Raw genomic sequence first — 27830 nt, 5'->3', positions numbered from 1 at the left:
CTGTGCAAAAAGATTAAAAAAAAGTGAATTTTTGCTGCAACTCAGATTTATCTGTAGAGAAACACTTGTATTTATTACTGTTTTTAAGTTTGGGCATGGATAGAAAAGCTCTAGAAAGTTTACATGATCTGCTTCCTTCACTAGGGTGTTGCAGTATAGAATTGGATTCCATGAAGTAATGTAAATAAAATGCACTGTAGACCTTAAAGTGATATATAAATGGGAGCAATGATGATAATGAGAACTTTACTGCAATCTGGTAACAAAAATAATATAAAAACTTCATTTGTTTTAAAAAAAGTGCAGATGTGCTTCTCAGGCATCTAAACCCCTCTTGTACATAAAGAGGGATAACAATGACAAAAGTTTCTTCTCCCCTTAGCCTCCTGACCACCCACTCCAGAGGACTCCGACCTTCTAGGTCTTGATCAGCCCCCTCCCTTCCCAGGGCCTCATCCACTCGGTCCCCTCCTATCCCAGAAACTAGTACAGATCCTTTATCAGACCATACTTGTTTATCTCCTATCCCCCCAAATGTCAGACCTGGCTCTTACCTATCCTCTTGTTCTCTTTCTTTCTGAGCCTTCCTCCCATCCCTAGTCAGTCCTGTACTGACTCTACACTTTCTTCTCTTTCCAATCATGTTCCTTTGGTGAACTAGTTCAATTCTACACTATCCCCTAGTCTCAAATCTCTTGTTCCCTTTTCCCTATTATGGATCATATCTTGTCAAACTCCATCTCCATCTGCCTCTTTTGCTCCTACTTATACTGCTGAACAGAACTAGAAGAAATACTTAGATTGTGTTGAAGTGGGTCTACTAAAATTTTGTTATTAAATTTAATCTAGGCTTGCAGTGAATAAAGATAATTCTTCTCCCTATTTCTCTTTATATCCCATTCACCACAGCATTTATTTCAAACCTATTTTCAATTAAACTTTGGCAGTCCTTCTCCAAACCTAATCACAGATCTTGCCTCATTCCCCAAAGATGTTGAGGGTTTTAGTAAGGAGCTCCCTCTTCTCATGTGACACCTCACTAACACCTCCCCCCATCTCATCCTTCACTCTAGCCTCTGATAAAGAGGTGGCCTTTCTGCTTGCCAAGTCTAACTTCTCTCTAAATGGATCCATGAATTTGTCCCTTCTCATATCCCTCAGCAGATCTCATCCACTAAGATTCTTATTTTTCTCTTGCTAATCTTCAGTCTTTCCTATCTACTGATTCTTTCCTTGCTGATTACAAACATATCCATGTCTCTCTTACTCTTAAAACTCTCATTAGACTCTACACCTGTGAGCAACTCTCCTCTTTCTCTCCAAGCTTTTTCAGTTAAAATCCCAGAATAAACTCTAAACTAAATACCTCTAATTCATCCCTTCTCATCTCTAAACCCTCTATGATTTAGCTCCTGACCTCATTTTTTTCTAAATTCTTATTTTTCTTGACCTTCCTGAAGTTCTGACACTCTTCACCACCTTCTAAACAATTTCTCTTCTTCAGGTTTTCACTAGCTCCCTTTTTCTTAGTTCTCCTCTTTCCTGTATGATTGATCTTTCTCAGCTTCCTTTATTGGATATTCATTCATGTCATGCTCTCTGTGGGTATCCCTTCAAACTCTATTCTGGTCCCCTTTTCCCCCCTCTCTATATTCCCATGGCAGCTCTTATCTCTATGCTCACAATTTCCAGACACACACACACACACACACACACACACACACACACAGAGAGAGAGAGAGAGAGAGAGAGAGAGAGAGAGAGAGAGAGAGAGAGAGAGGAGATACATGTCTACTCCTAGTCTCTCCAAATTGCATCTTGGCCATCTTGAACTGGATGTATTACAGACATCTCAACATGTCCAGAGTAGAACTTATTATCTTGTCTCCTCTCACCTCTCTCTGAACCCCATTTCCTATCATTGTCAAGGACACCAGTATCCTCAAAGTCACCCAGGTCTGCAGCCTCAGTGCCATTCTCAACTGGTCACTTATTCTTTTTGTTATCAGTTGCCAAATCTTGTCATTTTTTACTTTTCCAACATGTCTCATATACATGTCTTTCCCTCTATTCACACAATTTGATGATTGATTAAAAACTAATTTATAAATATATATATATATATATATATATAAATAATTATAAAATTTATAAAACTAGCTAGCTATAAGCTAGAGAAACTGCTTTTGAGAGGCTAATCTATATTCCTGAGCTCCTTAACATCAGGAACTGTCCCACTCTGAGGTGATAAAGACATAGATTTCATGGGTAAAACTGAATAATTAGGTTACAGACATCAAGCCTAAGCCTGCCTTTTCTCCATTTCTCCCTGCTGCAGACATTTGACCCCTGGGGCCAAGCAGAACAAATCTTGTCCTCCTTCCACATATTCTCCAATATGCCTTTCAATTACTTGAAGACAGTTATTCATTTCCTCTCTACTCCTCAGGTTTCTCCTCTGAAGCTAAGCCTCCTTACTTCCTTCAAAGGCTCCTCATAGAGCATGGGGTGCCTTCAACTTCTTGGCCACTCTTCTCTTGGAGCTCTCTATTTCATCAATATACTGTGGCACCAAATAAAATAATTAAAGAACAATTAATTACAAAAATATAAAGTATTTGGGAAAACAGGCAAAGAATAAATCCTAATAAATTTCTTTTATGACACAAATATGATGCTGATATTTAAACCAGGAAAAGCAAAGACAAAGAAAATTATAGACTAGTTTCCTTAATGAATTATGATGAAAAAATTTTAAAGAAAATACTAGTAAGCAGTATGTCACAAGGAACATACAAAATGACCAAGTGAGATTTATACTAGGAAAGCTTGAATATTCAGAGAGCTATTTGCAAAATTTATCACATCAATAACAAAACCAACAGAAATCATGATTATCTCAACAGATGCAGAAAAAACTTGACAAAATACAACACTCATTTCTATTAAAAAAACAGTAGACTGCATAAGAATAAATGAAGCTTTCCTTAAAATCATAAGTAGTATCTATTTATTATCTCTAATGGGGATAAACTAGAAGCCTTCCCAATAAAATAAGGGGAAAAGCAAGGGTGATCACTATCAACACTACTATTCAAAATTATTCTAGAAATATTAGCTATAACACTAAAGAAGAAAAAGAAATTGAAGAAATTAGAATATGCAACAAGGAAACAAAACTATCTCTCTGTGCAGATATGATGGTATAATAATTAGAGAATCTCTGAAAGAGAGAAAAAGAGAAATTTCATTTAAAATAACTGTAGAAAATATAATATATTTGGGAGTATATTAACATAAACCCAGGAACTTTATTTGCACAATTACAAAATATCTTTCACAGAAATAAAGTCATATCTAAACAATTGGAAAAATATTAATTGTTCATGGTTAGGCAGAGTCAAAATAATAAAAATGACAATTCCACCTAAATTAGTTTAGTGCTGGACCAATCAAACTAACAAAATTATTTTATAGAACAAGAAAATATAATAAAATATATCAGAAGAACAAAAGGTAATGAATATGAAGGGTATCAAAGAAAAAAACGTGTGAAAGATCTTGTTAGCCCAACCAATTTTCAAACTATTTTTCAAAGTGGTAATCACCAAAGCAATCTGGTACTGGCTCAGGAAATTGAGAAGGATCAGTGGAATAGATTAGATATACAATACACAGTAGTAAGGAAAATAAAAATGTGTTTGATAAACTCAAAGATACAAGTTTTGGGGATAAGAATTCATTATTGACAAAAATTGCTGGGAAAAACTGGAAAGCTGTTCGCCAGAAATTAGATCACATCATAAACTAAGATAAGGTCAAAATAGACAAATGACACCCTTAAAAGGACTTATTTCTACAAAAATATTTATAGCAGCTCTTTTTGGATGGCAAAGAAGTATAAATTGAGGGTCTGACCATCAAAGTGAAAGGCCATATGATTGTGATTGAATTATTGTGCTATAAGAAATGATGAGCAGGATGGTTGCAGAAAAACCTGGAAAGACTTATATGAACAATGCAAATTGAAGCTAGCAGAATCAGGAGAACACTGAACACACTAACAGTAATTTAATATTGTGAGAATGATCAGCTGTGATCAAGAGAGTGATTCAAGACAATTCCAAAGGACTCTTGATGAAAAGTTCTATCTCGCTCCAGATAATCGATAGATCTCTGAATTCAGATTAAAGCATACTTCTTTTTTTACTATCTTTATTTTTTTATTGCTTTATTTCACCTGTGATTTCTTTTTCAATATGGCTACTAGGGAATATATTTTACAAGACTCTATATGAATAGTTGAAATAAAATTGCTTCCCTTTTTAAGGGAGAAAATTAAAAAAAATTGTTAAAATATTTTTACATTTAATTGGGAAATATCTAACAAATAAGACCTAGATAAGACCTCTAGCAAACTGGATGGTATGATCCTCCTGTGTAGAACTGAAGAGAGGATAGTAAGTCAATGGCCATTTATTAAGCACTCATTCTGGGCCAGGCCCTGTGCTAAGCACTAGAGAGATTTAAAAAAAAAAAGCCTTGGATGGATTGCAATCTGTACCAATGGAAGGAGTGCACACCTCAGAGTGATTAGGATCACAGATCTGTTGAAATAGAAATGCATGTGTCTCAAAATTACTGTCATTTTAAAGTGAATAGCTATATATTTTTCATTCCAAAGAGGATGGCCTATATTCTGACCAAGATGGCTAAAGTTCAAGCAAGCAGCCAACAGACAAGCAGCCTAGAGGGTTCTGACATGAAGTTAAGACTCAAAGTGAATTCTAAAGGTCAGCATTTTAATAGGTGTCCTTATAAAAGATAGGAGTTAGAATCAGCTGTTTAAAAGAACACTCAGGTCAGGATTAGAGAGGAAGTACACATCAGTAATTGAGGAATTCACAGAAACACAGATCTGAAAAGCTAGAAGAGACTTCAAGCGATATTTGGTCCAGGCTCCCTGCCTTTAGGTAGGTAAGGTATAATTATCTCTCTTTTACAGAAGAGGCAATGGAAGGCTGAAGAGGTTAAGTGATGTGCACAAGATCACAAGCAAGTAGTGGTGAAACAGAAACCTGAAACTAGGTCTCCTTCTTCTTTCAAAAAAAAGTCTTTCTAAAAGGAGTTGTTCCAAGTTTTCTTAAGTTTTATTGCTGTAATGAACAGAGCTTTTGAGAATATAAATGGCAGTTAGAAAATCATGATTTCAAGTCTTTTGGGGCAGTGAAAAGAGCCTGAACAGAGAGTAGTACTATCTTGAATATCATGATGAGCCTTCTCATGACAACTGTATTGATAGTGGTGATTTAAAATGGATATTAATAATACTCTGAGACTCAAAAACAACCACAAAACCACAAAACAAACTTAATGAGGTATAATAAGTTGCACCTATGTTGCATAAAGTATTTAGGAATGTCAAACAGGTATGTCCTCTAAGGGATAGTTAAATATACAGTTAGTGTAACAAAGTAGGAAGTCCAAAAATAGACTTTATAAAGATGCTATTTCAGAATCAGAGTTGGAAGGGAAATCAGAATTTCCCTAATTGAATTCATATTTGACCAAGAATTCACTTTACAACATGGTCATCCCAACCCACTGGCCCTCTGGGCAGTCTAATCTGCTTTTGAAGAGTTCTAACTGGGAAGAAATTTTTCCCTAAATCATCCTCAACTTGCTTTTCTGCAACTTTCACTCAGGTCTCCTAGTTCTGCCTTCTGGGGTCAAACAAAACCATGTGAACTTCTCTTCCATATGACACGCCTTCTTTATAAAACAGGAAAAGTGACTAAGATCTAAGTCACTGACTACTGGTTGCCTCATAAGTAACCTAAAAAAGCAGTCCTGAGATGAATGTCCTGATGAAGTGAAGTCCACAGAATTAAGGGATCTTTCACCCCTCTCAAACTTTTCAAGACTGCTTCATTTGAAGATCTACTGTGTGGGCCCTACCTTCTCTTTGCCCATGCTCTTGTTGAACCAGGGCTATTCAAGGGCCAACCCTAGACTACTTTTAAGCTTTGTAATCTGGGTCCAAGCAATAGCTGGCACCATTTGGCTCTCAACTAATAGGTGCTTACTCAATGGAGGCTGAATTACAGCTGCTGGTTTCTGGAAATGTGTTGACATTGGCTGGGAAAGGGAGGAGAGATATAAAACATTGACTGAAGAGGAATAAATGTGCTTTAGGGAAGGTTTGACAGCAGTAAAGAAGGAACCATGAAATATGGAAAGATGGAAGACTTGGAAGAAAGGGAAGAAGAGGGATGGGATAAGCTAGGAACTGAACTTCTGGAGAGAGGGCTCTGGAGACAGAATGAAGAGGAAGGCTGGTCAGTAAGCCACAGTCCCATAATTTGGATTGAGTGAATAATTGTGGTTGAAGAGAAATTTTTGACCGTCTATGTTGATTTTCTTTCAGCTCCTCTACTATCTGCATGTAGTAACTTGGTAAGAAATGTGCTAAGAAAAAGTGGTTGTCAAAGGACAACAGTTTTAGAGATAAGATCAACTAATATCTGGTGAGATTGGGAGTGTTACCCAGAAAAGAGTCAGTGTCAATTAGAGAGGACAGACCTGGAAGTCTAGAAGACCTAAGACTGAGTCCAGTCTCTGACTGGGTATCCCTGGGCAAGTTACTTTAGTCAATTACAGTTTAAGGCAGTTCTCTAAGGAGAAGGGTGGTTGATAATCTGTATTAATACAGGAGGTTCCTTCACCTTTGAAATGGAAGGAATAGAAGAAACTCTCCCTAAAAATAAAAACAAAAACAAATTGCCAGAAAAGGCAGAGAGGACCCTTAAAATGAAATCCCCAAAGAAAGTAGAATTCCTACTAAAATGAAAGCTGATAATCTGCATGCTTTGGAGTTTCAATTTTTTTTTTTGGTTTATAATTAGCCTTGAGAAGAAATCAGAGACACAGAAGAATTTCATTAGAACAGAAAATAAGTCCAGAAAATGGTTCTGTTTCTAAAAATGGTTCATTTATAAGGGGGGAAAAAACCCCTTTGTGATGCCAGTGCAATGGTGAGGCAATGTGCTTAAGCATTTTTACCTTTAGTATTAAAACTGTACTTCCTCTGGAAATTTAAAGTACTGCCATTTGTATTAACCTGTAAATATTTCTGGAATATTCAAGAAACATTTCTGAAATTTCTGAGCAGGTTGTTGTTTAATGCTGTGAGAAATGAAACTGGGGCAAATCTCAGTTTTAGGTTTCTGGTAGTCATAGGCAAGTTACTGAACATTCCTCAAAAGTCACAGATGTGTGGCATACCTGAGTCTTTCCTAAAAGTCATGAACAAAGTGCTAGCACTGATAGAAATGGATTCTGTCCTGTATTTTCACTCTGATTTGACAACACATTTCATTATGAAAACAAAGCTTTTAAAAAGATAAATGCTACATTTACTTGGTTCTATTTATATTTTAATTTGCTCCAAGTATTTTTTTGACAATAATTTATATTTGGTGGTGCTTATAAATATAGCTGATACAATTAAATTATATTTGGAAGTGCATTTCTATTTTCAAAATTCCAAATAAAGTAATAACAGATTCTTGTCTGACTTTTTTTGGGGAAATTTAAGAAGAATCCATGTTGAATAAATTTAAGAACCTCTTTTTAAAAAATGCCAACTTATGCCAGGGATTACAAGATCAAATGTCAATACCAGATAATTCTTTGGGGCCATATGAAGCAATTAAATTAATCATTTTTTCTTTTATTAAAGATTTTATTTGCTTTACAATTTCCCCCCCAATCTTACTTCCCAGTTCCGTTCCCCCCCCCCCCACGGAAAGCAATCTGTCAGTCTTTACATTGTTTCCATGATATACACCGATCCAAATTGAGCGGGATGAGAGAGAAATCATATCCTTAAGGAAGAAACAAAAAGTATAAGAGATGGCAAGATCAGACAAAAAGATATCTTTTTTTTTCTAAATTAAAGGGAAAAGTCCTTGAACTTTGTTCAAACTCCACGGCTCTTTATCTAGATACAGATGGTATTTTTCATTGCAGACAGCCCAAAATTGTCCCTGTACGTTAATCATTTCTAAAGAAATTATTTATAAGTTTCTAATTTCTCTAAATCAATAGTGGCTCCTCCTAACAAGACTGAGTCAGTTGGGCAGTATTTCTGTCATTTCCTTTTTTAATAAAAATAGAAAACAGGATAATGAAAATTTAATTCTGCCAGGCCATTCACATTTGGAATACAGACCTACAAATTTCATTTTGCTCAGGGAACTTTTTCTTTTTTAAAATGTAATTAAATTTTATTATTTCAATTATCAAGAATTTTTTTCCTCCTTTCAAAATATTTCACTCTTGAAAAACAAAAACAAAACCTTATAACAGACAGACATAGATACATAAAATGTCTATGTTGAATGTGTCAAAAAACGTGCTTCATTTTGCACCACCTCTCTGACAGAGTGTTGCAGCTTTCTTTGCTATTGGTTTTTTAGAACCATGGTTGATCATGCATTGAAGATAAGACCACTATGATAACAATGTTCAAAGTGGATGCTATGTGTGAGGAAAGAAGTGAAGCAGGGAGGCATCAATTCTCCCAAGGTTTTCCAGTGGCATCATACAGAGTCCAAATAAAAGAACGAAGCCCATCAATTTCAAAGTTTCCAAATGATATTGTGTTCCTTGTAGTGAGACCCAGAAGACCACAAAACCTACTCTCCAAAATCTAGTTATTCAAGATAACAGCCTAACTATTCATAGTTGAAGAGCACATATCATCTAGGCAATTCAATGAGCAGGCAATGAGTTATAAACGCATCAAGAGAGGAGTGGGGCAGCAGGGATTGGTCAGGGTGAGTTCGCTGAAGGCACAGAAGCATCGTCTCTTAAGGTAGACTGCCACTTGTTTTCTAGTAGTCTTGCAGAATTGTCTGCATTTAACCGAGAGATTAAATTTTTTGCCCAGGGACACATAGCCATTCAGGGTCGGAGGAAGATCTTCCAAAAATAAGGAAGCTATTCCCTGAAAGATATCTGTGAAGTGAAAGATGTTCTGGGTACGCCTGTAAGGAAGTCAAAGCAGCAATTTCCAAAGGACCATTCCTACGTCATGACAGAGGATGCTAATAAAGATCACTTGACCATAAGCAGAAGTTTAAATGAAAATGCAATCTGTGGTTTTATCAGTGTAGGGAACTCCTAGAGTAGAAACTTCCTTTGTTTGAGAGAGATTAAGAACCTTCTGGATTAAAAGTGAAGTCCTAGGATAGACTTGCTGAAGTCAGGGACAGAATGTGGATACAAGTCTTTAGCAAACCCAGTCCCAACCCAGGATGCTGTGCCACCCCTACAGGAATGAATCAGTGAATAAATAAAGAAGCAGAGTATTTTAAAGAAAGTAAACTTAAGAATTATTTGGCCAAAGGGATATGAGTCAATAAGGTTAGGTCAAAGGGGAAGAGATCATCAGACAGGAAGTTGAATTAAATAGATTTCCTTCACTCTGATCTGACACCCATTGCATGTAAACAAGATTCATGACACCTGCTAGCAGGTACGGGAGCTACTGGGAATATGAGCATCATGACTACTATTCAGGGAGCACCCCCAATAGGAATATGATCCAGCATATCACAAGGAAGACACTAGAGTAGTCTTCAAGGAGTCTGAATTCCAAGAAGTTCACATTTGTCCCATATAATAAAGATCAAATGTAATTATTCTCAAAGAAAGGGATGTTTTCCAAAAAATGACAAGCACTTGAAAGGTCCAACTTGTTCTATATTTAACATGTTTAAATTCTAGACACCCTAGAATGAAAAGCCCTATTTATTTTTTTAGGGTTGTTTTTTTGCAAGACAAATGGGGTTATGTGGCTTGCCCAAGGCCACACAGCTAGGTAATTATTAAATGTCTGAGACCGGATTTGAACCCAGGTACTCCTGACTCCAAAGCTGGTGCTTTATCCACTACGCCACCTAGCTGCCCCGAAAAGCCCTATTTAAAGAAAAATTTCCTTAAATTTTGGGCTCATTCCAGTTTGTTTTTAGTTTAATGGAGATAGAGCAAAAGCCTTAAAGATACAATATTGTTCATATGTTAAAAAAAATTAAAATCAAAACATTCATGGCAACTGGATATCTAAGGAGACTACTGATTCAATACACGAATCAACATGAGACAATGCTTCTTAACTTTATTCTGTCTGAACAAAACATACATTTCCCAGAAATACTGAATACTATTTAAAAAGAACAATAAATTTCAAGTATCTAAATTTATAACAAATTCTCAAAGTAGAAAGAAATAAATCTATTAATCCAATATTTGCCAAATCTATAACACTGTGCTGGGTACTGTGAAAGATAAGGAAATTTCTTCTCTCACAAAGAATTTAGTTTAATTGAATGAGTTCCCATCAAGTACGAAGAATGTACTTAATTATTTATTTCTGCCAGATGAATAAATGGTCCAGTTAATCACCACTGTGTAGACCTGCCTTAAATTTCAACATTTAGGATGGATTCAATTGGAGAGATAAGTAAAGATGTCAGAGAAAGAGGAAGAAGTGCAGCCCAGTTCTCTCACTTGAAACCCCTCCAATAAAATAAGAGCAACCTGAGGAATGCACATGTAATAAAAGGAAAAACTAGTGTGAGATAACGAGAATCCAAAGATCAGTATAACCTCCTCAAGTAGGTTTAAAATTAAAATGACTTATGGCATAAAGATCTTAAAATTTTACCAGACTAAGTCCAGATCAGGAATTCAAGAACAAATAATGAATTACTTTTTCTAGGTCAGGTCGACATAGGAAGACAGCAAACAGATCTGAGGATGCCGAGAGAGAGCAGGATGGAGTTTTCTAGTTCATGAATTGAATGAAAGCTTGCCTAGAGCTGTGCACCAGGCCAGGAAGGGGCTCCAGATGTGACAAAGAGAGGTGCAGCTGCCAACAACCCCAGTTAAGACCAGCGTGAGGACCTATGCCAAAGGGGGGTTGACAACTGAGGAGCAAGCACAGGAGCAAGGGATCAGTCAGGTCCATGCCAATTCTGAAGGCTGCCTCCTGAGAACCAGGGCCAGGGATCCACACCACAGAGGAGCCGGTTTGACAGTGGCCGAGCCTGGCAGCAGACCCCTGGAACTTCAACCAGAGCAAGACAAGCAGAGAGTGACCAGGAAGTGAGGATCAGAAGGGATCCTGGGTCACACCAGTTTTGGGGTGCTAAAAGCTCATGGGTCCCCAACCTGAGATATCCTGAACATTTTGAAATCTTAAATATCCCAAGAAAGCAGCTGTCAAGAGGACACAAAATAAGACCAGGCTCAATTTGAGTATTCCCTTGTAGGTGAGACAAGTCTAGCCCTTACACAAAATTAGATGTTAGGAAAATGGAAAAAATAAACCAATGAAACAGACTCCCACCATAAAGCCTTATCTTGGTATTGGGCATTCACAAGAAACAAATGTAGAAAACTAGAATGACTGTAATGCATCTACAAGCAAAGGCTCAAAGAAAACACAATATGATCATAAATCCAACTAGAATTCCTGGAAACAACAAAGCAAAGAGTTTTTTTTAAAAAAAGAGATAAAAACTATTTTACAAGTAAAATAAGAGTGCTAGAGGAAACAAAGGCTTGGAAAAGAAATGAGGGCTGTGGGGAAAAGAATTGAAAAAAAGAACAAAAGTTTGGCACAAGAAATAGAAAACCTTTGAAAATTAAAATGGACCATGTGGAAGATAATGTTTTCATGAAACAATAAGAAATAATAAATGAGTCAAAAGCATGACAAAATAGGTGTTTAAGATATTGCCTAACAAAAATAACTGACTTGGAAAACAGATAAAGGAGAGATAATTTAAGAAATTAAGAATGACTTAAGAATGAATTTAAATCACTGAACTGCCAGAATACTATGACTAAAAAAAAAGTCTAGATAACATATTTCAAGAAATCATAGGATGATTATAATAATGATAAATAGCTAGCATTTATATAGTAACTAAGTGCTTTACAAATATTACCTCATTTGAACCTTGTAACAATTCTAGGAGATAGGTACTATTGCTATTCCCATTTTTACAGATGAGGAAGCTGAGGCAGAAGTTAAGTGACTTGCCCAAGGACATATGGTTAGTGAATGATTGAACCATATTTGAACTGGATCTTTCTAACTCTAATCCTAGCGTTCTATTTACTGCACCACCCCACTGATCCCAAAGAAAACTGCTCAGATTTCTCAGAACCAGAGAACAAAGTGAAAAAAAAAAGAAAGAATACCCTAGTCACCTCTTGAAAAGAATTTCAAGTGGCGGCTAGGTGGCATAGTGGATAAAAGCATCGGCCACTTAACCCCATTTGCCTTGCAAAAACCTAAAAAAACCAAAACAAAACTTAAAGAATTTCAAAATGAAAACTCCAGGAAACAATCATAGTCACGAAAGCAGAATTTCCATGACTGTAAGTAGTCAGTAAGAAACCCAGACAGGTTGAATTTGGCCCTTGGGCTATGGGGTTTGCAGGCCCTTGTCCTAGAAGGTAGTTCCTATTGAAAAGACTGGAGCTAAGCAGACATTTTGAAATGTAGACACAGGAGTCAGGAGAATCATAAGTTAAATATAGGTAAATCATAAGGGACTAAACAAGGACCAGATTTTTACAATCCTAATAGAGGAGATGATACAAAATTCTAATGAATTCAAGGGGAAAAATGAGCCACAGATAAATAAGGAGGCCCAGGAGCAGTTTTGCTATGTTCTGAAGATCTTAAGGGGGGGGGGGGGAGGACAAAAAATTGAGGAACTCCTCTCCTTCAATTTGAAAGCTTCAGTAGAAGAAGAAACAAACAAGAAGCAAGGCATGGGGAGAGTGGGCATCACGTGTGAACTGGTCAAGGAAGGGAAGGACACAGGTAAATGAATGAAGAGCTTGGTAACAATTTAAAAAAGTTTGGATTCAACCAGCACTTCTACTCTTTGGACTATCATAATAAGAAAGGGCAAGAAAACAGGAAAGAACCAAAGTAAAAGTTCAATTCACTTTTAATTGCATTAAAGACTAGAGACATTTGTTCTCTCAGAAATTAAAATCTTTCTTTAATCATAGCCATCATCTTAACTGAGGGTCAGGAGAAAATATTTTTGGACCCTATGAAGATCTGAAAATTCCATTAAAAACTACACAAATTCCATGATAAAAGATGAAAATTTCATATTTAAAATTTCTCTGTAATGTGGCCTTTTCTATTTTCTGGGCTTACATATATTTCTCTTTTCTGTTCACTACTAATCTAGCTCTACTAAGCTTATTTGCTATTCTTCCTCCAGATACTCCATCTCTTTTCTTCCAAACTCAGGTCAAATGTAACCTTTTGCAAGAGATCTGATTCTTCTCATCCACTAGTGACTTCTTCTCTGAGATATCTGCCATCCATATGTACCTTATTTGTAGGCTCTCTCTTCCATTAGAATTTGAATTTACTGAGGAAAAGGGCTTTCTTTTGGCCTTTATTTGTATCCCCAGGCTTACCATAGTTCCTTATAGCTACCCAACAGCTAAAAAACAAACAAACAAAACTTCCCAAAAATTTATTAAGAGAATGTACTACGTTAGGTATTATGATTAATATTGGATAGTCAAAGGCAAAAGTGAGTCTTCAACTTTGAGGGGCTTATATTCTAAGGGGGAGACAATATATCTGTATTATATATGTGAATTATATATGTTTCATATCTCTCACATCCATATAAGGAAGATAAGTTCTTACGACGCAATGCACTGGCACTGGTAGCAACCCAAGAAGTGGCATCTTAGGGGAGTCTTGGAGGAATAAGGAAACCGTTAATAGATATCGGCTGATTTGACTAAAAGTCAAAAGCATCACAGTTTCTATGTGATTCCCTAAAGGATCTATTCCATTGTGGGAAACGAATTATGGCATATGAACATATTGGAATATTACTGTCCCATTAAAAACCTAGGAAGAACTAACTACCTGATCTGATACAGAATCAAAGGAAGAGGACCAGGTAAACAGTGTATAAAACAACAGCACTGTAAAGGAAAATAACTGGGAAGACCAGAGAGAAATGGTCAACATCATCATCCAGTGATGACGGATCACGGTGCTGACGTCGTGACAGATTAGGGATGGACTAGAGGTACAGCATGATACATTCACTTTATAGATATGGTCAATACTTTGATTTGTTTTACTTGACAATACTTATTTGTTTCAAGGAAGAGCTTTCTTAGAGAACAGAAAATTATGACGAATCAGGAACAGTGATAGTGATATAGAAAAGTAAAGAAAGAAAAGAACATAAATAAATCACTGGAGTATATAGAAGGCAAAAAAGTTCACATGGGGACAAAGATGAGCAGCAGATGCTAAATATGGAAAATAAAATAACAAGCTGTACAAGCAAAGATCCACAGTTTCAAATACAATCATCTTTATTATCTGGTTGTTCTTTGCAAGAGAAAAATGTTCACATTTATTGATATTTGTTAAGTTCATAATAATAAAAAAGAAATTAAAGTAAAAAATTAGAAAAACAAATTTTGATAATTAAAGTGACTTGCCCAAAGCTATACAGACTATTAGTGTAATTGGAGTCATTGCACAAACTTCTAGACCATGAGCATAAGTAAATGTTACAAAAGTTAAATATAATTTTAAGTTAGTTTTCTAGCATTTAAATGCTACAGCATAGAGAAAATAATATGCAACAAATAACAGTTGTCAAAGACTCTCAATTTACTTACATTATCTTTACTGAACAGTAAAATCATTATATACTGTATTAATGTATCAAGAGAAAACTGGATTCAAATCCTGTCTTTAATGCAGACTACCCTTCTACTTCCAGCGAACACCAAATGGCGGACAACGGCTGGTGCTGCAGGAGGAGCAGTGGCTTTGGCAGCGGAGTTCAAGGCAGGGGCCGGGGCCGGGGCCGTGGTGGAGGCCGTGGGGCCCGGGGAGGATAGGCCAAAGACAAGGAGTGGGTTCCTGTCACTAAGCTGGGCCGCCTCGTCAAGGAAATGAAGATCAAGTCTTTGGAAGAGATTTCTCTTTTCTTCCTTCCTATCAAGGAGTCTGAGATCATAGATTTCTTCCTGGGATCTTCATTGAAAGATGAGGTTCTGAAGATCATGAGATCATGCCTGTTCAGAAACAAACTAGAGCTGGACAACGTACCAGGTTCAAGGCTTTTGTGGCTACTGGTGATTACAATGGCCATACTGGTCTGGGTGTCAAGTGTTCCAAGAAAGTGGCCACAGCAATTCGTGGTGCTATCATTCTGGCCGAGCTTTCCATCGTTCCTGTGAGACGTGGCTACTGGGGGAACAAAATTGGCAAACCTCACACAGTGCCCTGCAAGGTCACTGGGCAATGTGGATCAGTTCTGGTGCGCCTGATCCCCGCCCCTAGAGGTACTGGCATTGTTTCTGCTCCTGTGCCTAAGAAGCTCCTAATGATGGCTGGAATTGATGATGGCTACACTTCTGCAAGAGGCTGTACTGTAACTCTGGGCAACTTTGCTAAAGCTACCTTTTGATGCCATCTCTAAAACATACAGCTACCTAACCCCTGACTGTGTTCACGAAGTCTCCCTATCAGGAATTCACGGATCATCTTGTGAAGACTCACACTCGAGTGTCTGTTCAGAGGACCCAGGCAGCTGCTGTGGCAACCACATAGATTTGTTTTTTATAAACAAGGAATAAATTTAGCTATGCCTGCTAGATAAAAAAAAATACAGACTACCTAAATGGGAAGTCCAAAATATTCACAGTAGCTCTTTTTGTAGTAGCAAAGAACTGGAAATTGAGGGAATAACCCATTGATTGGGAAATGGTTGAACAAGTTATGGTATATGACTGTTATGGAATATTATTGTTCTATAAGAAATGGTCAGACTCTAGAGAAGCACAGAATGAATTACAGGAACTGATGCTGAGCAAAGGGAGCAGAACCAGGAGCACATTATATACATTAACAACAACCTTGTGAGCTGATTAACCTTGAGTTACCCTCAGAAGTTTAGAGAGCTAGAGCAACCCTATTAGGCCAGCTATGGACAATGCTATCCCCTTCAGAGGAAGAAAACAAAATAAAGCAAAACAAATCCTTCAGAATCTGATGAACACTACATTCACTTTCTTATAAAGTTCTCTTATATATTTCTTTCCCTTAATCCTAATTCCTCATACTGAAAATGACTAATTTGTAAACATGTTTAACACAAATGTCTATGTACAATATTCACCTGTTTACCACTGAGGAGAGGGGATGGGAGGGAAGGGCAGAAGGAAACTATGCAACTTAAAAATATTGATATGCATATAGATGAATGTCAAAAAACTTTCATAACATTCCCTGGAAAAATAAAATATCAATTAAAAATTTCAAAAAAGATCAATAAAAAAATACTGCTATGTGACTCCAAAAAAATCATTTTACCTTTATGAGTCTCTAATTCTCATGGGGCTGTTTTACCAAAAACTTGAAAGGAAAAAAAAAGCAAATGCTTTCATCAAAATATTTGGTCACTTTAAATAAAGACATGCTAAATAGGAAACAAAATATTTCTATAGAGACCACTCTCTACTAGGCACTTCACAAATATTATTTCAATGGATCCTGACAACAGTCATTATTAATATCTTTACTTTAAAAGATGAGGTAATGGAGGGAGACACAGGGTAAATGACTTGCCAAGGGTCACAGAGGTACCAAATTTCAGAGGTCCTAATTTTCTTGAATTACTTTCTTATCAATGTTGGCCGTTTTTCTACTGTCCATTTTTCCTCTTAAATGGAAATAGTTATCTTACTGTGGGCTTTTTTCTTGTTCTATTTTTTTTTTTTTTTGCTTTGTATTTACTTCAGGGCTTCTTCCAAATTTTTTTTTACATTTTTCATCTTTCTAGGTATTAATGACATTCTATTATTCCAATATATTAATGTACCACAATTTGTTCACTCACTGTCTTATTAATGTGGTATGGGGGGGGGCAATTACAAATAAGATTGCTATAAAAAATTTGACCAGATAAAATTTATTTTTTTTGACTGATAACATTTTCAGGACATATTTCTAATAATGAAATTGCTGACTTATAGGGAATGATTATTTTTGCAATCTTTACTACATATTGCCAGAGGTAACTATATATTTTGATTTTTGCTAGTAATGCACAAGTCTACATGCTTCTTTACAACTTCTTAAGATTTGAACAATCCAAGAATAATCTGAGATTGTGTGGATATAAATATACAACTAAACATACATGTGTATAAATGAATGTAAATAGAAATATATATATATATATATATATATATATATATGTATATATATATATATATATGTTCACAAACAAAACCTAGGTTGTCTCTAAAAAAAGAATGACAATTAGAAAACTTGGCATCTAGGACAATGCCTTGAGTATAATGATTATTTAGTCAATATTTGATGAATTGAAATGAAATTAATGAACCAAGGTCAAATTTACATATTATTGATGTAATACTCTTTTATTACATAAAAACTTTTATCTTGATTACAATTATTATAAAATACAAGTAAAACATATTTTAAGTACAAGATAAGTAAAATGCACACATGATTGTTAAAACATTTGTTTACTGAGTCATTGATCTTTATGTCATTTGATACATCAATATCTTATATTATTAATGGTCATTAATCCTTATATCATTTGATATCTCAACAACCTTATGTCCATTTTCTTAATGTTACATCTTCTAAATTGTTACCAACATCATAGTTAACAGTCAACCTCAGAAATGTAGACTGATGTACAAATTAATGATTCTTGGCATCTCCCCTCATATAAAAATAAAGAATACTTCATAATTTTATAATAATTATTTAGACTCCTTGGTTTAAAAGGCTTTTCAGCATATATACTGCCCTGTTCATTGTTTACTGAGACAGTAATCCACTTTCCTTATCTATGATACTATTTATGTACATTGATAATAATAGTTATAATAATTTTCCTTATTTATGTAAGTCATTAATGAATCTGAAGGCAGGAGACCTCAATTCAAGAAAAAAATTAAATAATGTTTCCTTTAGTGAATGTGCTCTTTGCTTTCCTTTGCTATAGTAATCAGTCTCTATGACAGAGGTGACTACTCTTCAAGCAGGTACTAGTTGTCACAATAAACAAATCCATAGGTGGTATGCATATTGACGGAGTTTGTAGATTATCTTTTTTCCTTTTATTTGACACCTATGTAGTCTATCAAACACTGTTTTAGAGGTTGGTAGAATGATGAATATGCTAGTGTTTATTTAAAAAAAAATTTTAGGTTTTTGCAAGGCAATGGGGTTATTAAGTGGTTTGCCCAAGGTCACATAGCTAGGTAATTATTAAGTGACTGAGATTGGATTTGAACTCTGGTACCCCTGACTCCAGGGTCGGTGCTCTATCCACTGTGCCACTTAGTCACTCCTCATTTTTAATTTTAAAGCTTAATTTTGACAATGTCCGATAAAGAAATTTCTCCTAATAATGCCACTGAAATAAATGTTATTATTCTGAGATTGTCAATAGTGATACAATTTACTAACTAGTAGCTTACTCATGAATATTAGCTGTAATTTTCATGTAACTATTTGTGTTTCTCCTAGATAAAAAAAAAGTAAAACCAGCTTCTAGCCTTTCCAGATCATATTCTTGGAATTCTCAGAATGATAATAACAGTTCTACATTTTAATCTTTCTGTTCACATTATACGATGGTAGTCGTAAGTTCATGACTATATTAGAGCAAATTAGTTTAAATTTGCAATTATTCTCTTAATAAAAAGAGAAGTGATTGATTTCGACTGCTTATAAAAAAGTGAAAATCAATAATAAACACCATACAATAGCTTTGAGTGTGATAAAAATGGGTAATAAAATGCTCTTGGTTAAAGAGGATATGTTGTGACTAGGTCAGCTCAAGGTCTCAGGTAAACATCTTATTTGTATCCGGAAGCCTAGTTTCCTGAATGCCTTATAATCTCAGTAGGGTCCTCCTGCTCCAGTCTAAACATCAGGCCACTGCACCCTATCGATCTTCTTTAAATCTTCAGAATAATAAATTTCAAGACAACACAGCAGAAGCTGACTAAAGCCCTTTAATTACATCACCGCTGAAAGGAAATCATTGATCAATGGCATTATGGGAAAATAAACTGCCCCCCAAACCAGATCAAAGTCAATAAAATAGCTGACTAGCTGCCCCATTGGGGACCTTCTCTAGATTAGTGCTCATGGACAAGTGAAAGAGGCTATCCTAACACATGCTGCTTACTCTCTTTTTGAAGTGCTCCCTGGCAGGTGTCAGGCTCTGAGCATGGGTTTTGATTACTCTAATTAAATATAATATTATCAACAGATCTTCATATTGATCCTTAAAACCCCCTTCTAAATGGAAAATTAAAAGCCTCGAGAGAGGGGCTCACAGGGCGACTGGCGAGTTTTAATGAGTTTTATCCTTATATCAATTTTCTTAATATTACATCTTTTAAACTGTTACCAATATCAAAGTAACAATCACCCTTGGAAATGTGTACCAAGGCACAAAAAAAATGATTCTTGGCATTTTCCCTCATGTGAAAATAAATACTTTTATAATAACTATTTAAACTCCTTAGCTTGACAAGACTTTTCTGGATACAATCTACCTGCTCATTATTTATTGAAATAGTAACCACTTTCCTTATTAGCAATACTAGTTGAATATAAAAATAGTACTAGTAATAACAAAAATTGTTACTTATACAATGCTTTTTAAAGTTCATAAAGTTCTTTCCTCAAAAGCTCTCTCTGTCCCAATCAGTCTTTTAGTCTGTCTCTTTCACACACACATAGATACACACAACAAAAGAACACAAAAAAAGTAATATTTCCCCCAGTAATGAATTTAGAAAATTGTGTGTATTTAAGAAAACCAGTAATGTCCTATCAAATTATGAAGATTAACTTTAGTTTCAGGATTATCAGAGGATCACAGACAGGGTTAGGAAGGACTTTAAAAGAGAAATTAAACATTCTGATTAATCAATATCTTCCTCCCCAACTCCCTTCCCTACTCTTTTTGATTGCTCCTCTCTTGCTTAAAGGTAAGTTTGCACCCAATGTTGGAACCATAAAAACTGGCTACTTTTAAGTGATACTCTTTAACATTAGTAGAACTGCATCTGTGCACAAATCCATTTGCCAGTTGCTTTATGTACAAGTTTTCCTTTGGAAGGAATATTCCTGAACTGTACATATTCAAAAAACTGAGCCCAATGCTCCCCCACCCCCCAAAAAGGGGGGTTAAAAGAGATTCTTCAGAATTATAGAGCTAGAAAACAAAGGGGAAGGCTTTCTGGCCCAACACCCTGTCTGTGGGTATCACTCTATCTGGCCGACAGCACTCTAAGATGCCCTCCCAGCCATGCCTTCTCCCACTCTCCACCTCTTCTTCTTGCTCCCCTATTCCCTCAAGTGGTTCTCATTGCTAAAGCCCAAATGGCATCAACCTGTTGTCAAGGCTGCCTATGAAAAGGGGCCTGCTGGCTCATTTACCCAGGGATTAGAGCCCTAAAACTGCTTCAATCTGCTACTTTGTTTCCATGTAAAAGCCTGACTCTTGACAGTGGACCCCCCCCCCCCCCCAGTAAATCAGAAAATCTCTTTCAAGGAAAGAAAAATTCAATCTACGAGATCATTTAAATTAGAGCTTGGGTGCCAAGTATAAGATTTTGCACACTTGTACAGACCCGTGGAAAACATATATGGGAAACCTGCAAATGTTTAAAAAAACCAAAACACTATTATATTTTTCTTTCTCATTTAATCTTAAAAACTCATCCATTCTTAAAATGAACATCATTGCACTGGTAGCTTTAAGGGTATTCTAAAGATTGCTTAAAATGATTGACAAAAAAATTCATATACAAATATAATAACTCACATATTTTACTGGAGCATATAAACAAATATTTAATTAAGATATGAAAAATTTGAAATCTTGAGAAACATACATCGTACCTGTTTTAGAGCTGTAAAATCAGCAAAATTAGGAAAATCACCCACAGGTTCCAATTTAATTTTGTACACAAAGCCACTTTATCTCTATTTTTAGTTTACTAAATAATTATGTAGTGCCTAGGACAAGATCTGCTGTAATATCTTACTTCTAAGACTGTCAATCTATGTGGCAAATATTTGACAATATCTTACCTGTCAAACTCAAACTTGGTATTTATACAAGGCCATAATCCTAGTAACTTTTCTTTGAAAGTTCTTTAGTCCAATAGGCAAAAAAGGCCCAAGGTAATTATTTGTATGTTTACCAACATGGTATGTCTTAAGTATCTAGTTTAAGTGGAAGAGCGATGAATAAATCATTACAATTTAACTAGTCTAGATTTAGCCTTACTGAAGAAATATTCAAGAAATATCACATCACAAGCAATTTCAATTATATCATCATTACAAATTACATTTCTTTCACATACCCAAAATTAGGTCGGATTTTATATGTGAAGTAGAGAATTTCAATTTTAAAGTAATCTCAGTTTTTCCATTATTGCTTTTTCAGTGCCTGATAAAGACAAATATACTAGACAAGTTATTATTTCATAAAATGCCACTGATGTTTATTTCTAACAATCCTAAGAGGAGGATAAAGCACAAGTAAAAATTGTGGTCCTGATATAAAGCAAAATTATGAAGTGATTTCTAGTTTCCTGCAGCTTTTTGGGACTAGATAACTTAGAAAAGGAAAAGAAATATTGTTCTCCTTTCTTACTTAGTAGTGGGATTCATCTCCCTTGTCCCTCTTGATGCCAACACCCCAGATTTGCTGGAATGAAAAGTGATGCCAGCAATGTACATGTCAGTGCCAAAGGTTTAAGGAAAAATGAATGTGTTCTAAGTTAGTATCTGGATGATATTCAAATTCAAAATACTTCCCATGAGGACAGGACATTCAAGGTCCCATTTCAATCACAATTTTATTATGGTGACAAATATGAAATTCTGACTGCCAATAAAATTTGATGCATTTTTGTGCAAAATTCATGGCCCTAAAAGATATGCTGGGAGCTGTCACCTCCAAGGATCATCAAAGATTTGCTTTTAAAGAAAGAAATGAATCTAGAGTATAAATTAGCATTGTAGTATTTATAGACTTTTCCCTAGAATAATTAAATGCTATCTCAGTTGCCATTTATCCACAGAAATTAAAACTGAATTTTTACAAGTTCCTTAATTATGTTACAAAATGAACTTTGTATAATTTTCATTCTGAACTACTTTGAATGATACAATATCAAAAATGATTAAACAAAACTCTCCATCCAGTTAGATACATATCACCAAAGTATGATTTTTCACATCAATTTCCGAAGAGTTACATATTATTATTAGAAACTGATTACCATGGTCTATTGATATGTGGATTGTATTTGTAAAAGTTTAATACCTGATTTCCCCTTAATTTAAAGAAAATGTATATAGAAAAAATTTGAGTAGTAATTATGAAAAGGAATAATTTTCTATTTGCCTGTAATTTAATGTCACATTTCCCCTAGATGCCTTCAGAGCAAATATACTATAGATTAATTCTTCTGTCTTTATCAGAGTAAATAATTTGGCAATGCTTTACTTAAAAAAAAATGAAGATGCAGTGAGAGTAGTGTTTCATTCATACTAGGCCGGAGACCTCTTGGCTCCCCTCTTTACCCCCCCCACCATCTCCCACAGCATCACCAAAAACCAGTTGCTGCCTGGGTTGTCACTAAAAAAAGGAAATGAGACATTAAATGTGAAGCTTCAACAAACTATCATTACACGCTTTTCCAGTCCATTAAAGAAAGTAATTTAATCAGTTTGTATATTCTCGGGAAAATCTCATTCAGAGAAATTTTATTGCCAGCTATCTAAATAGTAAATACTTATTATCCTCTCAAAATGAGTTTTTGCTTGCCAACGGCAAACCCATTGCTGTTATTGTAGAGCTCTGTTAGGGAAACAAGAAGTTAAAAAGGTTATAAAGATACCATTAACGTCATGGGACTGTCTTGTCAGGACTCAAAAGTGCTTAGTAATTGAGGGTTTTATTCAAAGTGTATTAGCACACATATAAACGGCGCAGTTAATATGATGCTCTAGGCTTGATTTACTTGCAGCCCAGCATAATCACCTCCCAACAGCTGAATACTGTAAATTTATCTGCTGGAGAGCACAGCTCATTTTATCTTCTGTTTCTAGCTTGAGTCTTTGAAGAAAATGTCAATAACATACAGCTTCAAGGCATGAAACAGATCTAGCCAATGAGAAGAGCAGCAAAGGGGACAAATGATAACGAATTGGTTCAGGCAGGTGTCTTTGACAAAAATATAAGGCCTAGCAAAGGTCGAATGTTCATGGCTTAGCTCAGAGTCTTCACTTTTAAAATGAGATGGCTACAGAACACTATAAATTAGTTAATATAAAAATCTGAGTAAACATGCATAGAGATGAGACAAGAAGAATAGACTCATTTTAACTTCTGTCACACTGACTTCTGAATCTTAAAAAGAGAACATGGTAATTTTCTGGTGATTTGTAGAAATAAACATAAAGGATTCTCTGCTATGAATTATATTCTTTGGCAGAGAGTAGTAGAATATGTATATATGTATATGTGTGTATGTATACACACATACATATATATATATATGCACAACTTTATATACTTACAAATAAATTCAAGAAAGAAATGTGTCTATTTCTTGATTTAAGAAATGAATAATCATCTAGCACTACCCCAAAACTAGTTATTGAATAAGCAGCAACTCACTGTCATTACCTCTAACAATTATAAAAAATAATTGATCTATAGAAATTCCTATTAGATAGTCAGACAAACCATAAACTGTAATACTACGTATAACAAACATTTTGAGATGCATTATGACTCATGTTTAGATTAATACTAAATGTTTGGTCTTATTAGCCTACAAAAGTAGTTGAACCTACTACTCTAAAACACAAGTGTCTGCATTTTTTTTCCACAAATAAAATAAGTTATATTCACCAAAAAATTTGCTGCAAAAAAATTCAATATGAAAATGACACAAAGGTAGACTTGTTATAATCCAGTTTTCCCCAATGTACTTTATTTATTCAAACAGAAAAGAGGAAGAAGAGTTGGCATAAAAGTATCTGGTAGTCACAATCTGATTTTGGAAGATTCAGGTAATAATCTAGGGACTGGGTTAAATTCACTACCTTTAAAACATTTCCCAGAGTGTCTCTATAAGGATGATTGATCATTTCTGGATCTTCAGGATTCACAAGCAGTGTGAAGGGGGAGAGACCCAATTAACCAAAACTCAATCCCAGGTTCCTAGGTTCTTTGGACAGCTCCTGTACTCCTTGGCAGAGACCAAGACCAACAAGTTGGAACTCTAGAATTTCCAAATCTGGTAGATGTTCTCTTTTTGAACTCTATGAATTTCCTAGCTTCTCTGCTATCATGAAACTAGTTACAACAGCCTAAATTAAACATGTCCTCAGGATGGATTTGGCTACACAGATCTCATCACCGTGAAGAAGCTCACAGCTATAAGAATCATATGAGGTAATTGTAGTGTTAAATACAGTGGCAAGCACACTGTTAAAAAAATATTTATTCTCTTTATTCTCTTTTCTTCCATCTCTCCCACAATCACACATTTTCTGTATGTATATTTTAAGTAGTTATAAGCTTCAACCTATTGCAGCAATGTAGATATAAACATCATGATGACACAAACACAAGGGGGACTATATTAGAAAAAAGGAAAAAGTGTGTAAACAGACTAGTATAACCAACTTATCAATCAATTTTAGTTACATGTATAAAACATGGAAGCAGTGTTGTCAAACTTGAATAGAAACTCTGGAAATGAGAGCCACTAAATTGTACATAATGATCTTTGCCAGGATCATGCTGACTTAAAAAAAAATCACACATTAACATTTTCTATATTCTATTCCATTTTTGTACATTTTAATCTGGTTCCCTGGCATACACAGGCATCATTTTTGACATCTCCTTCTCTAAATTACAAAATAATGCAAAATCCAATCACATCAAGTATAAAAAAACTTACACTGGGATACAAAACAATTATACAAGAATTGTAGCTATATAGTTAATGTGAAAAAAAAAAGTGGGGGTTTTGGTGGACTCCAATTCCAAAAGGATAAAGTGTATGACATAGCAACAAAAAAGTCAATAACATTTTAGAATTTTTTTTGTCCTTTATTCTTTGGTTTATTTATTTTATATTATTATAATAATCTTGTTGTGAGAGTAAACATAACCCCCCCCCCAAAAAAAAGATAGCGAAAACTCAAGAATAGTGAGAGAGGAAAAAAGTGTACTTCAGTCTGTCTTCAGATTCCAACGATTCTGTCGCTAGGATGAGTTGCCTTCTTTATCAGAGGTCCACCAGAGAAGTTGCTTCAAAATTTTTCCCACAGTTTCTATTACTAGCTGTGTTTACCTCCACTCTCTTTCCTCCCCACTCTCATTTATTCCATTCTCTTTTTCCTTTCACCCTGTCCCTGTTCAGGAGTGTGTTGTTTCTGAGTACCCTCTCCCATGATGTTTCCTCCCTTCTATCACCTACTCCCCCCTTTCCTCACCCCCAGTCCCCTTATCTCATCCCTTTCCTCTCATTTTTCTCTAAGGTAAGACAGATTTTTATACCCTATTAAGTATGTTACTTCTTCACTGAGTCATTTCTGATGAGAATGAAGGTTCACTCATTCCCACTCGCCTTCCCCAGTTCTACTCCATTGTAAAGCCTTTTCTTGACTTTTATGTGAAATCTTAGCCCCTTGTTCCTCTCCTTTCTCTTCCTCCCAGGACTTTTCTTTACAACCCACTGACTCCAACTTATATTATACCATTATATTCCTGTGCCTTGTCTCTATATGTTCCTTCCAACTGTTCTAATAAAGAGAAGGTTCATAGGAGTATTATCAGTATCTTTTTCCCCATGCAGGAATACAAACAGTTCAACATCATTAAGTTCCACATATTTAGTCCTTTTCGTCCACCCCCTCTATGGTTCACCTGAGTCCTGTACTTGGAGATCAAACTATCTGTTCAGCTCTGGTTGCTTCAATAAGGAAAGTTGAAAGTCCCCTATTTCATTGAAAGTCCACCTTTTCCCTGAAATAGGATGTTCAGTTTTGCTGGATAGTTGATTCTTGGTTGTAAGCCAAGATCTTTTGCCTTCTGGAATATCTTATTTCAAGCTCAACAAGCCCTTAATGTAGATGCTACCAGACCCTGTGTAATCCTGACTACAGAGCCATGGTAGTTGAATCTGGCAGCTTTTAGTATTTTCTCTCTGACTTGGGAGTTTTGGAGTTTAGCTATAATATTCCTGGGAGTTTTTCTTTTTTGGGATCTCTTTCAGGAGGTGATCAGTGAATTCCATCAATTTCTGTTTTACATTTTGCTTCTAGGATCTCAGGGCAATTTTGCAGGGTATTATTCCTTGAACAATGAAGTCTAGGCTCTTTTCCTGGTCATGACTTTCAGGTACCCCAATAATTTTTAAATTATCTCTTCTGGATCTGTTTTCAAAGTCAGTTGTTTTTCCAACGAGATATTTCACAATTTCTTCTAGGTTCTTTTTATAGTTTTAATTTCTTCCAGATTTCTTGCAAAGGCATTGATTTTCTTTAGTTTCATTCTACATTTGAATGAGTTATTTTCTTCAGAGAACTTTTTTTATCTCCTTTTCCAGCTGCCCAATTCTTCTTTTTAAGGCATTCCTCTCATTTGCCTTTTGTATTGCTTTTTTCCATTTGGCCTAAACTGGTTAACATATTATTTTCTTCAGTTATTTTTTGTATTTCTTTCACCAAATTTTTGATTTAGTTTTCATAATTTATCGCATCACTCTCATTTCTCCTCCCAATTTTTCCTTTTTAATTTCTTTTCAAAGTCTTTTTTTGAGCTCATCCATGGCCTGAGCCCATATTCTATTTCTCTTGGAGGTTTTGGATACAGAAGCTTCGACTTTGATATCTTTTGAGTATGTAGTTCGATCCTCCATGGGACCAAAGTAATTTTCTATGGTCAGATTCTTCTTTTTTCTGCTGTTTACTCATATCCTCAGTCTATGACTGATTTATCACACTTTCAAGGCTTTGGGGGTTTTGTGGGATACCCCACTGGGACCTTAAAGCCTACAAGGTCTTAAGAGAGGCCCTGAGTGCTCTCTTGCCTGTGCTCTCAAATGTGGACAACCACAGGCCCTCCCCCCTGCCCTGGAACTGTGAGGAGAGGCCCTGCTCGGCTATGGTAGTATAGGAGCCCTGGATCTGAATGTGGGTAAACAGAAGAGTCCCACCCCAGGGAGAAGAGCAGAGAGACCTCTGCAGTCTCCCCGACCCCCTTACCATCTGTGGGCTGGGAGGTCTGGGTGGCTTCCCTGATTCCCACTGCAAGTTCTCACCGCAGGGCTGTTCTGAGGCTGGTGCTCTGTTCCATGCTCACTCTGATATGGCAGAGTTCTCTTCTGGGTGTCCCTGGTGATCCCTGCACCAAGAGGTATGGAAGTCACCCCCTTTACCATGGACCCAGGTGCCCCCAGGCCCCGTGTGGGACTATTCCTGGAAAGATGGAGTTGGTTTGCTCCAGCCTGGCAGTGCTAGGATGTGGACCAGTGAAACAGAACTTTCCTGTGAATCTTCTAAGTTGTCTTGGACTGGGAAATTGTATCACTCAGTATTTCTGTTTGATCTGACCCTCTAAATATTGGCTAGA

The 27830-nt window shown here is 35.8% G+C and overlaps 1 protein-coding gene and 1 pseudogene across 1 annotated transcript in view; one reads left to right on the top strand and one right to left on the bottom strand.

Annotated features, from left to right (window-relative positions):
• The window catches only part of RSRC1 (arginine and serine rich coiled-coil 1), a 367121-nt gene that overhangs the window by 90082 nt on the left and 249209 nt on the right, over positions 1 to 27830 (bottom strand). The window lies entirely within an intron of this gene.
• Positions 15001 to 15751, top strand: LOC141490683 (small ribosomal subunit protein uS5 pseudogene; annotated as a pseudogene).

The sequence above is a fragment of the Macrotis lagotis genome, chromosome 6, assembly GCF_037893015.1.
Source record: "Macrotis lagotis isolate mMagLag1 chromosome 6, bilby.v1.9.chrom.fasta, whole genome shotgun sequence".
NCBI lineage: Eukaryota > Metazoa > Chordata > Mammalia > Peramelemorphia > Peramelidae > Macrotis > Macrotis lagotis.
Note: the sequence above shows the minus strand (reverse complement) of the source record. Positions and strands in the feature narration are given on the sequence as shown.